This window comes from Notothenia coriiceps, unplaced genomic scaffold (assembly GCF_000735185.1).
Source record: "Notothenia coriiceps isolate Sejong01 unplaced genomic scaffold, NC01 NC01_scaffold00030210, whole genome shotgun sequence".
NCBI lineage: Eukaryota > Metazoa > Chordata > Actinopteri > Perciformes > Nototheniidae > Notothenia > Notothenia coriiceps.
The window spans coordinates 306,875-324,215 of record NW_011362911.1 but is presented as its reverse complement, the minus strand read 5'-3'; the positions used below and the strand labels follow the sequence as shown (position 1 = coordinate 324,215).

The following is a 17,341-nucleotide window of genomic DNA, read 5'->3' as shown; positions in this document are numbered from 1 at the left end:
AGCTATTAGTCGGAAGTGCCTTATATCCACATTCGTCGCCATTTCACGATAAAAAATATCCAACACACAACACTGGAGTGTATCCCCCAGGCCCCGTTCGAGGGGGTCATTCTAAATAAACAAATTTATAACTCTCATTTTCGTAGTTAGACCACGGTGAAACTCTCGTTTTAATTCTCTAGATTCCTTATGTAGAGAGTGTGGGTAAACTTTTGTCTTGACATTTGTCTAACTGAAAAAGAAATAATACCTATAAAATGTTAATGGGAAATGGAAATTTTTGAAATAAGAACAAAAATGACAGGATATCATAAAGTATGGACAAAAAGTAAATAAAAGAATAAAAAAATATTGATTTTACTAGTATATTTGCCACACGGAGCTTTATTAAACAAATGGAATTACACTGGTTTTGCAAAACTCTGGGTGACTCCTATTGTGACTCTCAGGAAATCAAGTTACTCCGAGAGTCAGACTGTCCTCTCCTATGAGAGGAGTGAAACAACAACTTTTTTGAGAATATAGGCAATCGCATTCGAGCGACGTGGCCTGCGATTGTTGGTTGCTAGAGGCCATGGCCACCGCGAGAGAGAGCGAGCGCGGGGTCTGTTTTACCGAGCAAGTGTGTGTGTGTGTGTGTCTCGGGCTCGAAATACTTTGTGTCTCTTGGTCTGCATTAGTCATGACATGACGTAGTATAATGAAAAGCTTAGTTTATTAGGAAAGTTTAATACTAAAAAAAAAAATTAGAATTAATTAAAAAAAATGGGGTAAAAAAGAGGACCAGAGAGCGCGGGGGGGGACAGTACGAGATGCCGCACTGGGAGGGTTGAAACTCTTGGTGACCAGATGTACTATTATAAACATATATATAGTTTCTGGAAAAAAAAATTATGACTAGTTAGTCTCAAACCTTAAAGATGTAAAGATAAAACACATTTGTAAAAAGTTAACTTGTCTCGGACACACGTAAATTGACCATTTATAGTGTCAAAGAGTATGTATGATAATCCTACCACGTGGTGAATCTTTGCGTTAGACACAGAACGTGAATATTCATTTCACACCTTCGGGAGAATACTCTATCCATTGTATACAATAAATGACGGAAATTAGACACGTGGTTGGTGGTAGGTACTTACTACACCCGTCGAAGAGACCTCGGTAATGGATTTTTCCTGATGTGTCAAGAGATAGACACAAAGGTAGGCAGGGGCTCCGGTCACGAAACACCTACTTGCTTCTTAATAGTGACACTCGTTTCTACCCTGTGGACGGGAAGTGATGGGTACTACAGTAACCAAAAAAAAATCATACGGTCATTACAATAGACGAACTTTTTTCCTATATCTTTTTTATTATTTATTGGGTAAGAAGGTGGTAGGAACTCTCGGAAAAGTGGTATATCCTCATTATTCCAACTTGGATTGGGAGATGTTGGCTGTGTTTGTACCTCCGACTCCTCCTAAGCCGTATACAAAATTGTGAACAAACGGAAAATAAATAAATAATATTGTGGAAAATTTCAGATTACTACATACTACTTTCACCGTTTCTATGAGAACGCAAAAATATCTAACATTTAAGTTGGTCCGAAAAGGTACCCTGCCTATTTAGTCTCCTAGTCTACACCGTAATATTTCCGATTATAATTATGGTCAGTTCCGATTCTAGAAAAAAGGAGGCTCCGGTTTTTTTTTTCTTAAACAAAGTATACTTTTGGACGATTTTTGTAAAAAGTGAGACACTAGTGTCTATTCCGTACTTCCGACTGTTGGGCCTCGTCCTACCTAAAGATTGACAATGACTCAGTACTGTTCGTGTAGAGGTACTTTCTTAAATCGGTTTTTATTCTAAAAGCTGACGTCAGTTTAATAATAAAAACCGTTCTAGAAAGTAAAGGGAGACGGTTAGGGACTTTAGTTTCTTTCTTGCTTAGTCTCTCTTTGTAGACTCGGGGAGGACGACTCGGAGATTAAACATAATACGTCTTCACTGTCGGACGTCGTGTCGCCAGTGACCGTGGTCCATAGTCCCTTTGTGGGACTTTTGTGGATTCTTTTACACTTTGTCCTAAAACGGTCTAAGAGATCTACTCATTTTATGATCAATCTCAGCTGTGTCTGGACGGTTAAAGGACAGAGGTTAGTTCTCCACTTTGTGTAGACGTCGCGAACTCGACACCGCGACTATAGACTTCTCCCGCGGAACTCCTTTGTGAGGACCGTTAAACGACATAGGAGAGTTATTGTTTAATTATATCCTTATTTTAATCGTGTTTATTTACTATTACTATTAAGGAGGTAAGTAAATTCAAATCTGATCGGTAGTATTCGTTAAGTTAAAACTCACCTTTCGAACTATCTCCACTATGGAAACGTAATACCTTCAGGTATTGACACTCGATTACTCCCGTCCGTATTATACGACAAAAACAGAAAAAGTTGGTAGTACGGAGTCATAACCACAAAAATAAGGTGTTTTGTGTTGAAAGGAGGGCAACATATGGGGTTGAAAACAACAACAAAAACAGAAACCTTCGTAAATAAACGACGTAATTACATCATGACGTTTACATTTTACGGTTGAGAATCTACGTAAAGTAGCTACCCTGACTGAAAAATTGTGCAGTTGTATAACACTCACATTGACGACTTGTATTTTGTCTGGTCCAAAGATATGTACCGCTATTTCCTTCCCGGTTAATGACAAAATAGCAATATGTCTAAGCGTAACATTAAAGAGGAGGTCGTAAAATCGTTTGTCCTAATTTGAATGTAGACGTTCCTTTAACTCTTGTACAACGTATTACACCCGGAATTATGAAAAAACAAATGTGGTTTGTGTAACTCAAAAATATAATTCTACGCCTCTTTACTTCAACATTTAGAACTCTGTTACCTATTTGGTTTTACGCTTGTTTGTCTAGTGGCCAACCATTTTAGGTCTTTTACCATGAAAACGTAAAACAATCTTGTTGGAAAATCATGGCACTCGTCACAGAGACACGCCTGAAACATCACTTAATTATACGAAATAACAAACAACGCAGAATTAACAGAGTTAGAATTGTTTTAGTAAAATAGTCGTAAAAATACCAAAACGGAGATACAAGAAAAGTAAGTGCAATCTTCAATATAGAGTGAAAGTGAGGCGTTATTGACACGGAACTCCTTGCCAAAAAAATTCGTCCCCGAAATATATTTTGTAGTGTGTGGTATTTTGTACCTGCTTGTGCCTTTGTGACGGTTGACCAGTGATACCGTGGTTCGTCGTACAACCTGCACTCGGGTTTGTGTGTTATATACTCGGTTAACCACAGTACGCCTATTAAATGGAAAAGAACTTTAAGGGGTTCTCTCTTTGTGTATAGTGCAAAGAATTTTGTATATTAGGTAAGGGTCCTGAAAAGTTTCAGACTTTTCGTGTAAACTAAACTCTAAAATCAGACAAAAGGATAAAAGTAGACAGATTTTTTGTCCCGTTTTGCGTCAAAAATTTAAGGTGTTTTAAATCATTTTATACAAAGGTACGAGTCGTTTCGTGGGTTGGACAAAACCACGTGTATTTCTTGTGTATCAATACGTTGAGCATCAATAAATAAGAGAACAGAACAACGGTCGCACACCAACCGTCTTGTTACCGATACTTTGTGTTAGGTTCTCTTTATAAAAGTTCCTCATACCTTTACTACGTGCGGAGCCCGCGTGTGTGTGTGTCTCCGACATTTTGGGGGGTAAACAGGACAAAAATCGACGTATTTTTGTATACAAAAGGTATGGGGTGGTACAGTTTTATTAAATGTTCTTCATGTACTTTGTTATTTTGTTAATGTGACAATACAAACACGCCCAGCGGACATACTATTACCAGTTGTAGCAAAGTATTACTTATCCTTTAGACGTACACGTTCATCCGTCCGAATTTACGCACTTTTATCGTGTAGGAATTACACAACGGTCCTACAGACATGCAAATATAATGTGGACAACATAAGAGACCATGAAAGATAGTAGATACGTTTAATTTACGTCTCCGTCAAGCGAGTTTGGGGTAACAGTTGCGGTATAAATTGTGCATATACGTGGGGATTGTTGCAGTAGAAAATTCAACTGTAGCGACCGGTACATTAATGGGAAACCCTAAATGTTTGAGCACCCTCTATGAAACGTCAAGCTACCCCACAGCACTCCCAAAGATTATATCTGGCACCGCCACTGAGCCTGACTATTTGTGTTGGGGGGGGCCCGACCTTTTTTTTTCTCCAAAGGGGGGGCCTGACAGAAAAAGTTTGAGAACCACTGATGTAGACACAGACACAGGTCTGCAGTTAAATGTATTGAATTTATTTTTCAATTTCAGACAATCAATTTTTTCTCTTCCATATTATGCATACAAATAGATATCTATTAAGAAATCTTCTAAATTGGAACTGTATTGCAAGTTAGAAAAATTATGATGATTAAGTGTTAGTTCTACAGTTGTCAATGGTTTAATTTCCAAACAATATAAACACATTTGAAGTCAATCCTATCATGACATCAGAGGGTTTGGTATTAATTATCCCTCATGTTGATGGTATTTTTTTCAGATTTTCCATTTTTCCACTGATCTCAAAACACTCAAATCTTTTTTACCATTCTCATGGATTTTTTAGCGAATTAGAGTAAAATATTCAACTGGCTCTTGATGCTGCCTTAGGTTTCTGTACACGTCCCAATCCGAGCAATGGGCATCACCAGCAGCACTGATTTAGGGATAATTGTTCCATACAGTCGGCTCTGACTGCGGGTTATACAGACCAGTGGTTTAATATCTAATCAATCTGAATGAATTATGAGCTCCTGTCCGCTCTATTAGAAATACAGACTTGACCATTACATTTTTAATTAACCCCAAGTACAACATATTGGAGAGCCGTCCCAGATGTCGCCACGTATAACTCTGGCTAATAGAATGAAATGGCTTCACATATTTCACATACTAAATTTGAAATCATATTGGAAAGTGAATGTCTTTGGCCAGACTAGAGCAGAGTTTGTAGTACTTATCAAGTGATTAAGGCAATCTCTTTATTCGGTTCTAGTTTCCATGGAGACGTGGCTTGATTTGCGGGCACAATGTGTGTGTGTGTGTGTGTGTGTGTGTGTGTGTGTGTGTGTGTGTGTGTGTGTGTGTGTGTGTGTGTGTGTGTGTGTGTGTGTGTATACTTTGCAAAAAAGCCTGAAGAAGGAAAAAAATAGGTAAAACTAAATCCCAATTTATTTTTGTTGAGTAAGATACACCTCCTTTAATCTGAGACTTTAAGATTCCAGTAACCATGGCAACCTTAAATATATAAAGGAACAGATCCATGTTTAATGATAAAGGCAGCATGTTGACTATCAAAACAATGACTGTTTACTCCAACTATTTTATTTAAAACTGTATTTGATTGAAACTATGACATAATCTGAATCAGAAATGGTGACATACAGTGACTGGAAAAGCCAAGTGTGGTTTTACGGGATATGTAACGTAATGTAATGTGATAGAGGTCTTCAGTGCTATCCCACAAAAAAAATTGGAAAGCTGCAGGGCGGAGAGTTTTACCAGAGGCAAGTCTTGTTTGATGAATAATGCAGCCGTCTATGATCAACAAAGTTGCAGCCAGCCTCACAGCACATGTTTCTAATACTTAATGTTGAAATCCAGGGCTGGTTATGGTTTCCATTACTACTGTCAACAAACACCGTTAATTATCAGTTTGAGTTTTTTTCAAAGCTGTTGAAGTTGTATTGTATTAACTAGTGTAAGGGTTCCTATAGCAAAAAGTCATTAAGTGATACTCATATCCCTAAGGATTATTATGGTGTGGAGTAATAATATGGTTTGCAGCATTATAACCTGTATTTATACTAACGCACATTGAATATACTCATTTTACATATGTATGGTAGTCGATATGTTAGTACAATGTGCACATTCTTTATTTTAAAAAGGCCCTATTATGCTTTTTGGGGGTTTCCCTTTCCAGTAGAGTGCATGTAAATGGGCTGCTAAAGGCTGACATCCCAACTCTCTCTCCCACACACTCGCATAATTGGATCTCCTTTGTTTACTTCCGTAACATAGTGACATTATTATGTAAGGCTAGTGCTCCAACACACTGTACAAGATAGGCTGAGGGGCTGGACATTTCCAACAAGTCCCTAAACACTTGACCAATCACAACAGAGCCGGTAATCAGAAAAGACTGGGTTCTCGTTTCAGACAGAGTGAACAAAAGAGATTTTTGTTTTTTAAATGAAGCAATAGTTACAAAACCCATTATCCCCAAATAAAGTTTTATGATTCTGAAGTGTTGGTTCTAGCTTATTCAAGTTTTTTACAATCAAACTGCATTTTTGTCATTGAATGAAAGATCAGTTACCATAAAAAGTGAAGCGTGTTATGTTTTAAAAATGGTCACAACGATTTTCTCTCTCACTCTCACACTGTCCACGTGCACACATGCACCGACTTGGCAAAATAGATTGCGAGAGCAAGAGGGTTTAGGGACTGCCTGAGGAGAGACTGAATTTGCTTGATCCTAATTGCACTGTCCTGCTGGGGAGAAAATGTACATCATTATGGCCATTAGCTACTGTATAATCAGGACTGATTACGGCATGAGCATGCACATTGGCCAGCACATATCAACTAGCATGGCATTATGCACTGGAGCTGCCCAGCATGAACGCTTTCAAAGAGCCCTGTGTGTCTTTGTCCTCGTTACCCCGAGGCATCGCATTGTAAGGGTGTAGAAATGGTATAGTTTCATTTTCATAGGACGAAATGATTTATGGCGAGGAATGATTGGTTGATGGTTGCCATGTGTCACAGGTTAATGGCCATGTACTGTATGATGGATAGTCACAAAGCTGGGTCAAATTTCCAGAGCTAAGAATGCCTTTGAAGAGTGTGTCACTTTTACTTCTGTCCACGCTGATGGATACGACATTAAAACGTCTCTGTGGTAGCTTTTCGTTATTATGGTCAGGTGTTATCTTTTAAAATCACATGCCAGCTTTAGTCGCACAAGAAAGGCTCTAGTAATCCTCTGAGCGCATCCTTTACACTCTTGTCTCAGGGTACACACACTGCAGCAGGAAGTCATCTGCAGTTCACTCTGCAATTAACTCTGCAATTAATTGCTGATATCAGAAGAATACACAGTTCTAAAAAAATAAGGCCCAATGTGGAATTTGGAAGGCTATGGTTTGATTTGCTTTTATGGTGGCTTAGGCTGAAACGGTTCATGCATAATGGCTAACACTAAGCATTAGTATGCCATTACGTGTTCTTTTTCATATTGGGATGAGTATGCATTTGGCAGGAATATGTAATTATATATGCCTTGTGTGTTTGAATGTCTGTACAATAAGAGGGGTGTTATTGTATTATTTGTCCAGGCTGCCCATTAGTTATCCTTGACTTTCATATAAATGAATTTAGCCTTCAGCCCCCAAAGGAAGGCTGTTCAGTATGCATTGCATGCTACATTATGATTATACAAGTTGTGTACACGCACATGTCAAAGGTGTTGGTCAATTAGAGTGTGTTGTATCCCAGAGTGAACCCAGGTTTGATCCCCGAATCGAAGGGGTGAGATAGAAAAAGGATTGAATGCCACAGTCAGGGTCGCAATGCGAAAAAGATAATCAGGCTTCTTTGTCCATTGGAGGGAAAAATACTTTGAGACATAGCGATTTCTTTACAATTAGCTCAAGGTCTAGCCTTTTTTTTTTTTACGAGAAGAAGAACGTACAGTGTAAATTCATTTTGACAGAAAATACTTTGAGGCCTATGAACTATTTAAGAAATGACATGGAAGACACTGATCACAAAAAATCCAGCAGCCTCAAAGACAAGAGAAATGAAAGGCTAATTAGTTTGGTTCCAGCCTGGTCCAGGATAGAGAGCCCAGATGCTGTGCTGGGAACCGCGGTGTAATGATGATAGTTGGAGTGCAATTGCCCGTGTGGCCCTGAGACTCAGGAGTTTCAGAACGCGTGGGAGAAGCGGCGTCCATTTCTCCCCCACGACTTTCTTTCACCATCTGATATTTGACATAATGAGCAAAAGTATGTCTGTGTGTGTTCATTTGTGCATGTGTGTGTGGGCTAGTGCTTTTGTCGAGCGGAGATTAGGAAGGTGTTAATAAATGGGAAAAGTAAACTGAGCGCTCCGTCTGGTGCTAGGCACTGCTACTTCCGCTGTCAACAATCCCTAATCATTGGAGACAGGCCCTATTAAGGCAAACAGACTGAGTTGTCCGGCCCTCACCAGAGCCCCCCGTGAGTGCAAATCATTACTCTCTGCGTGTTAAATAAAGAGATAGTTTTGCCCACTCACTTGTCAGCACAGGCCATTAGCCACAGCGACATTATGTAATGCTATGACATTTAGGCTCGGGTGCAATGTAAAAGCAAACTTAAACTTGGGTAATTAGGAAAAAGAAAAATGTGGGGAAATGAAACGAAAATGATCCAGTAAGTGTATGTTTTTATATTGAATGGAACGAGAAGAACTAGCCCTTATATAGAACTAACCTTTAGCAATACATGTATTTCTGATACATTTGTGTTAAGGATCGGGTGGAGTTAAATTAAAAAGGTCAAATACTGTAGGATTCACAGATAGTATTTTATTGATCGGATAATGGTCAAGTAATCGTTTATTTATATTTACAATACATAAGGGGTATGGTGAGCTATAGAGCCTGATCCAATGTTTGTGTCAGGTTTGAGGAAAATAGGACTCAAGTGCAGTTTAAAAAAGGACTAAAAAAGGTAAGGTAACAAAAGGCGAGCTTTATTTATAAAAAGCCGAAGACAAGAAAAACAAGAAACTAATAAGCAAAACCGGGGAGCACGACAGACAGGAACAAACTTACAGGCGGGAACAGGCAGGAGACACGGACAAGCATAGACGACAGGTAGCAGGGACATGAAACGACGATGAACAGACATGGAGCACAGGGGGAAGACAAGACTGAATACACAGAAGGGTAATCACAGGACAAGACACAGCTGGGCAGGGGAGGCAGAAGCACAAGGGCAACAGATGAACACAATCAGAAACAATCAGACACACCAGGGAAACTAATGACAGGAAGGCAAACACAGGGAGTAGGATCAGATAAGACACAAGGAGGAAAACATTTCAAAACAAAAAGGTGGAAAATGAAAACATAAATCCAAAACCATGACAGTTTGGTTTAAACTGTTACCATGCTATTTCAATAAGCAGAGAGAACACACTGTACTATTTCCCTGATATTATTACATCGTGCTGTTTTGAAATTGGCAGAAGAGCTAGTTATAAGTATCCGATCTGGACCTGGTATTAAATTACTCGGAGCGGCAAAAAAACACAATTACAAAATCCCTGCTCACCTTGAATCATTGGTCGCCTACTTGGTTTCAATTAGTTTATGATAAAAAGCCGCTTTTGATGAGTGTCTTCTATGTATACGCTGGAATAGATGTCTTGATACTTCCCCTGCTCTCTGTACTCATTTGAATATGTTAGTGATTAAAATGCTGAGGCCATCTATTAAACAACATACATGTTTTATTGACTACAGGATCACCAAGGTTGTCTTAACATTCAGATGTAAGTGCTAGTGACAGCTGACGGCCTTGCTATGCATGTCATAGTTGAAAAGCATCTCGACCAATCTATAATGAAACCTTACTATGTCTTTGATGTTATGGGCTGGAGTGACCTTTAAGTGAAAATACAGTTGTAGTCAATCTGTCAGGAATGGTGTGTTTTCTTACAGCAGAATATCACACTATTTTGAAAATGTACAGAACAGAGAGAGTGCGATAACAAGAGGCTGAGCCAGTTTTGATTGCTTTCCCGAACTTTTGGTTAAACACGGATTTAAAGATCTAGTAATCAGGCAGGCAGGCTGTATCACACATACCCCTCACTGCTTCACAGCATACTGCCGACGGCATGCAATTGTGCAAAAAGAAAGGCTGAAAGCTAAATGAAAACAACATTTCTCCGGCGTCTGTGATTTAATAATCAAGGAAAAATATGGAGCTGACAAATTCTTCTCAGTCACAACAATTACCATTACACCAGAGTCAGAGACAGTTTGAAATGTTGTTGTTTATATTTTTCATTCACAACTAAACTGTAGTTTTGTATATGATATGACATTTTTGAATCTTTTTAAACCTCACTCATTCAGAAATATTTGTTAATGGTAAAACACACTACTGTGGAAAGTGAAAATGTAATCAATATAAATTGGAGGTATTATTGGTTGTAAATATCATTGCTTTTAGTTTAACAAGGTATCATTTGTCGGTTGTAGGTGCCTCACTATTGACATTGTGGCTAAAGTTAAAATACAAATTAATATACATTTGATTAAATCCTTATGATCGATGACTTGTATTTCCAAAGGATCAGGATGGGTTTGTGTCCGACGTCAATACCAGATTAAGTCAGTTTTTCCCTCTCTTGGTCAAGTCTTCCATTTAATCTAGAGAGCTTTTACTTAAGGCAAATGTGTGCTGTTGAATGTGAGAGCTTATTGGTTTGTGTGTAAGTGGATTTGGCGGCGACGATGACCGAAGCTCAGCACCACAGACCTCTCAGACAACACGTTTGAGGCAGAGACAGACGGCGCTGACCGCCAGTCAACTTAAAAGCCATTAAAAGCAAACAGCGCGGTGAGAGATGCAGGGAGAATATTGACTTGTACTTTACTCAGGGGATGGCAGAGCAGAAGAAAAAAAAACAAGAAGGATCTCAAAGAAAGATGAAGAGTGGAGACATGGCTTGTTTCCACCACCTGAAAGACATGGGCCTGCAAGACAAGACTTTTGGATAACAACATAGAAATGATACTCTCTCCTCTGAGACAAGTGCCAGCAACCTGTAAAACTCAAAGTCATTACAGGTTGTGGTAACAGAAGGGTTTGGTGTTTCATTACTGAGAGACTTTACTGTCCCACACCATATCTGCTCTTGTCACACAGTCCATTCATCATATCCTCTCATGTTGGCTTTGTGGGATAAGCAATTTAGGAGGACAAAAAGGGCAGCCTGTGTTAATTCTGCAAAGCTCCAAACTTTTAATTAGGACAAGCCACGAAACAACAACAACATTAACAATAGAATACAAAACAATAAAAGGGTAATTATCGTGAAGCCATACTCTGGCTGCCAAGAACACCATAAAACTAATTACCGATGTCTGACAGCAGATGGTTTGGGGGTGGCAACTAAAACTAGGAAGGGATATGTACATCAGAGGATGTGCTTTTGCACACATGTAAAAAGAAGGTGTTAATACCAAACAGAGCTTGTAGTTTTCCTTAGTCTATGTCATTTTTACAGCAACAGTGTATTTGTTGAGGGACAGACAAGTAGTATGATTAACAGATTCTCCTTCAAATGCAATTAAGGCAACAAGCTGGAAGGATGTTCAGCAGTACATACAAGAGGCGCTTTGTGATTCTGTGGTTGGATATCTAATCTCCAATCCAAATAACAAGGGTTTCTTTAAAGGACGGGACACTCGTGAACTTCTGACTTCACTAACTGTTCTTGACCAGCACATTTTTAATTGCCTTCAGATGTTATGAAAAAGTAGCCATCACTGTGTGCAGACCAGGCAGCTTCGGTTCAAGCAGAGGTAAGGAGTTGAGGAAAGGTCACCTAATTAAATAGAAGAACAAGCAAACATGGCCCAGTCAAAGCAAATAGCCCGGGAGTGATTTCCAGTTGACATAAAACAGTTTGATGAACACTATGTCAAACTATTAAGCCGTGTCCTGGTCACCCATGCAGCTCAAACTCTGCTGTAATGGAGAAATATATTTGTGTATGTCAGAGTAAACAAACGGCACATTGGCAGGTCTGCAGACACTCTAACAAAGCTAGTGTTTCATACAGTTTGACGCTGTGAGACTTTATACTTCTTGCTTTTAAACGTCTGACTTTGTTCCTTATATGGCCATGCCTGCAGATTGAAACGGGGCCCTCCTTATTGAATTTCAGGACTGATAGCTCAGACCGATTTAAAAGGCTGAACCTGGAACATGTTGAGGACACCACTTTATATTCCTGAAAGCATGGTGGCGGCATTCCAAAAGCACTGGAATAAATGTAATTAACAATTATGGTCTGCCCTGCTTGACATCTCATTATTAGAGCTTTCCTGATGTCCTTCGCTTCTACTGCCTGCATCTTCTTCTCTCTGCCAGGGAAATGTTTTTAGTCAGTCAAACACACACAATGACAGCCGAGGGCTGAGACGGACAGGAGTCTAAGGGAATGCTTGCGTTTAAGTACATTTTTGGCTTGCACTTCAAAACCCGGGGTTGAAAGAACTTCCAGCAAACAAGTGGATTAGAAAATCCATTTGTAAGCCTTGACACTGTGCTGCCTGCTGATATTCTGACATAAAGAGAGTAGGTGGGTATGTGGTATGCACACATGAAACACACTGTCAAACATGACTGTCTGCGGCTAACCATTAGACCCAGGTGAGGTGGCTGATGGATGATATCTGTGTCTGCCTGAAATCGTTCCCATCCAGTTGAGTCCGGAGCGTGACTGGATGGGGTCTTGTAGAACTTCTCAAAGTCAAAGAGTGAGATGACTTTCTAAACTAGCTCACCGCTGAGCAGGGTGACAGCAACATCGCTTTTATTTCTGGAATGGCTTGAAGTGCTTCCTTAACCTAATGATATTCCTACATTTTACATATCAAACACGTTCAGAGAGAAAAATTGGTTCCAAGCAATGCGATATGTACATGCAAAACATGTCTTCGCTCTTAGTTTATATATTTAGCTTATTCATGTCTCTTTTCATATACCAGTCAAAAATGTGATGCAATAAGACTAACTGAAGGACACGGTACGGTATATAAACAGTATATACATTGAAATGCTATAAGGCGATCTACCTGAGGTATCTGCGGGCAAAGAATAACCCTGTCACTAAACTTCATATCAGGCGAACATTACTCAGTCATCCAACATGTGCATCAAAGAAAAAATATGCATGACTGCAGATGAAACTCTTCAAAAGGAGTTTTAAGCACACTGAGTTGACAGAAAGCAGTTCTAACAGAGTCATACAGAAGGCTCTTCTCTGCACTACAGACAAGCACACTCTTTGATTTCAGGGCAACTCCACTTAAAAACTAAATAATTCAGAATGTTTTGAAACGATGTGCAGCTTAAGTTTGAAAAAGAACTGGGCATTCAAAAGCCGCCACAAAACACGGTGTACATAACGATTAAAGAGCTGTTAACGAAACAAGAGATTGCTGGTTGATAATAGCCCAGCATTCTGGCTAAAAAACGCTTGACTGTTGTTTCAGAGTTGAAACAGATGATCACTCAACATCCTGGTTTTTAGGTGAAGTGCTCAATGCACTAGAGAAATGTATAATTCACAACCTATTCAACTTACTAATGAATAATTAAAATATTTGCATGTGTATACGTCATTAAATCACGGAGCCTGTTTCTTTTACCATGCATTATTGCTGTGATATTTCTGTACTGTGTAATCACCTTTTACATCAAGTCGCATTTATTGTCATATGCACAGTTAAAAGCGAGTTTACCTGAACAATGAATATCTTAAATCTGCCTTCCACTCAAAACAAGGACAAAAACTGTATAAAGGAATAAATGCTAGAACATGTAAATCACTTGGATATACATACAAAAAGAGAGATCTGGATACAACTAGATATGGGTTTAGAAATAGATAGTTTTGTAGAGCTCACCCAGATATTTTCTTACAAACGCACAAAGGTCTCCGTGGGTCTAAGTCTTCATTTTGATCAGATTGAAGCATTTAATTTAATTATTAAAAGTACCAAGTATAAGTACAAAAAGTACAAAATCCTGTGAGAGACACAACTTTACAAATATTTAACTCAAAAAGCCTTACATTCTCCATGTATACTCGACCAAGTTTATCAGATTGTATTAACCTTAGTATGTCAAACTTCTGCTTTACTTTTATACTACAAAAGATCCACCGCTGAATACAGTCCATGCTATGTTATTTGACTCAGATATCATGCTGCAAAACTATTTTTGTAATGCATCATCTTTACACCATTCTGCTGTACCGTATCAATGTTTACAGCTTGTCTGGATGTTAGACGGGTGGCGAGTTATGCCCAGATAAGTAGGGTAGGAGTATTTTTCTCCCGCTGCCATAGAAATCGACGCTAAGGGAGAAAAAGAAGATACACTTAGGAGAGATCAATACCAGCTCGGACCAAAGTAAAATGGATGATACGACTGACCCGCTGAACTTGTTGGAGCAAAAAGTCATCAGACCATTAACAGAGCATTCATGCAAGAAGCTCACAGCAGCAGGGATAGAAAGGACAGACCTTCAGCAGCAGCTTTTGAGGACACACAATATACAGTACACTTAGAGCCAGCTAATCACACTGACCCCTTTGTATCATTTCATATTGAAATGTGCTTGCAAATATATTATATATCATTGAATTAGAAGGCGCATTTATTGAACAATATCATTGTAAATTGTATTTCTGGAGCAAATAGCAAAGAGCTTGCCAATGTGTACCACTATTTCTGTATCGTGATATTCTAGATTCAAAGATTTTAATGTCATATGCACATAAGCTACATTGTAGAAAGGGCAATGAAAATCGTATGACCCGAGCTCCTCCAACGATGCAACATATATAATAAAATACAAAAATAGAAGTAAAAGATAGTGNAACTCTGAATAATCTCTGAATAATCTCTGAATGATCTCCAAATTAACTCTGAATAATCTCTGAATAATCTCTGAATGATCTCCAAATTAACTCTGAATAATCTCTGAATAATCTCTGAATAATCTCTGAATGATCTCTGAATGATCTCCAAATTAACTCTGAATAATCTCTGAATAATCTCTGAATGATCTCTGAATAATCTCTGAATGATCTCTGAATAATCTCTGAATGATCTCTGAATAATCTCTGAATAGTCTCTGAATGATCTCTGAATTGCTCTGGAAGGGCAGGTGGCAGTAAGTGATTCTGCAGGAGGAAACACAGCTCAGTATCTCTGAATGATCTCTGAATGATCTCTGAATAATCTCTGAGTAATCTCTGAATAATCTCTGAATAATCTCTGAATTATCTCTGAATTAACTCTGAATAATCTCTGAATAATCTCTGAATAATCTCTGAATGATCTCTGAATGATCTCTGAATGATCTCCAAATTAACTCTGAATAATCTCTGAATAATCTCTGAATGATCTCTGAATGATCTCCAAATTAACTCTGAATAATCTCTGAATAATCTCTGAATAATCTCTGAATTAACTCTGAATAATCTCTGAATAATCTCTGAATAATCTCTGAATAATCTCTGAATAATCTCTGAATAATCTCCGAATAATCTCCGAATAATCTCTGAATAATCTCTGAATTAACTCTGAATGATCTCTGAATTAACTCCGAATAATCTCCGAATAATCTCCGAATAATCTCTGAATAATCTCTTAGATATCTCTCAAATATCTCAGAATAATCTCTTATCTCTAAGTGATGGTACCTCTCCCTGCTGAATTTGAGTGAGTGCAGCACAGCAGGGATCTTCTGCCTCAGGTTCCAGAGGTGGATGCTGTCGTCAGCCAACGCACTCACCAGCGCCCCCTGTGGTGAGGAGGGGGAGAAACACAGGGGAGGTTAGAGGGTGTGTGGCTTTAATAGGGGAAGGGCTGTTTTAGCATGTGGGTCAGGTGATGCTGGTTCTTCAGTGTGCGCTCACTGGAGAGCAGTCCGGTGATTCACAGCCGAACTGAAGAAGCTGAACTCAAATTCATTTCCAGCTGACATCTTGTGTCTGTTAGTGTTTTCTGACAGGAGATCAAACACACATCACCTTTAAGGGAAGTTTAAATGTTGTTCGAGTTTTCTGTTTGACTAAAGCTTTATAAAGTGTTAGTATAGTTTATGGCTCTAGGTTTGATACAAATGTTAAAAAAAAATCACAAATTAGACTTTGTTAGAATTTTCGTTTTTTTATACATTTTTATTTTTCTTACAGATTTGACTTTTTAATTAAAAAATTATGTTTTTTACACAAATTGTACTTTTTTGTTACAAAATGTACTTATTTATACAAATTAAACTTTTTTTGAAAATGTTTATTTCATATCTACATTATTGTCATACATTTCAATTTTTGTTACAAATTCAATTTTTTGTTTCAAATTTTATTCTTTTTGTTACAAATGTACTTTTAGTCAAATTTTTATTTTTCAATTTCTAATTTCTTTCTCTACTTTTTCAAATTATTAGGAGCAATTTTGTTTAAATGTAGAGCCTTAGCTAAGATACTAAGGCTCCGTTTACACGGAGACTAAACGGGTGTTATCCGCTACAGTGCTCTATCGTATGGACGGTCCGTTCACACGAGGCCGTAACGGAGCCGCAGAAACGGAGCCCTCAAACGATAACGGGTCCCAAGGTGGGAAGGTCTGCGGACGGAACGCTCCGGGGGCCTAACGGGTCCGTGTGTACTTCCTATACGATCATTTCCTGATAACGATGACGCCATAGCCCCGCCTCTCCCCACCCCTGCTGCTCACTGCTGTAGCATGGTCATTAGCTACCGACCATGCTACAGAGGTTAGTGCAAAATCTACAGCTCCTCGACCACAACCATCAGCAACAAGTGGACATGGAGAACTACATGTTGCTAAATCCACGCGGGGCATAAACAGAAGGGCAACCATGGCAACCATGCTCGGTGGGTCTTCTTCGCTGCTTTTGGTGTATTTTGTGGCGTGAGTACAGCGCCACTTACAGGCCCAACATTTTTGATATTGAATTCGTTTCGTTCTCCGTTTCGTCTCCGTGTAAACGGAGCCTAAATGTGTGAGACTAACTTTTGCACCAGTTGCAAAGTAAGCAGTTGCAGTATAAACACATTTTACTTTTTTACACAAATGTTACAAATTGTACTTTTTTTAAATGTAGGCCTATTAGCTGAGATACTTATTGTGTTACAGTTGCAAAGTAAGACGGTAGCAGTACAAACAGCTTCGTCAGTGGGCAGACCTGAAGGCGTGTGAAAACATTCAGGAAACCCAAACAAGCAGGAACAGGAAACACAAACCTCGTTGATCAGGAACTGCAGCTGAATCACCGCCGCGCCGCTCTCATGCTGACAGTAACACTCCACGCCTGCACGGCCAAAACTGGGACGGGAGTCAAGGAAAACTGGAGCAGCAGTTCAAAAGTGGGAAGAGCAGTCACACAGAATGCAGATCAACTCGTGCATTGGTGT

General features: G+C 39.0%; 1 long non-coding RNA gene across 1 annotated transcript; it reads right to left on the bottom strand.

The window, feature by feature from the left end:
- Positions 1-15,046: 15,046 nt before the first annotated feature.
- LOC104959301 (uncharacterized) lies at positions 15,047-17,257 on the bottom strand. The gene is made up of 3 exons (XR_799849.1): positions 17,171-17,257; positions 15,602-15,702; positions 15,047-15,079 (listed from the first exon to the last, which is right to left on the bottom strand). It is a non-coding gene; the product is annotated as an uncharacterized lncRNA (long non-coding RNA).
- Between the last annotated feature and the right edge of the window lie 84 nt (positions 17,258-17,341).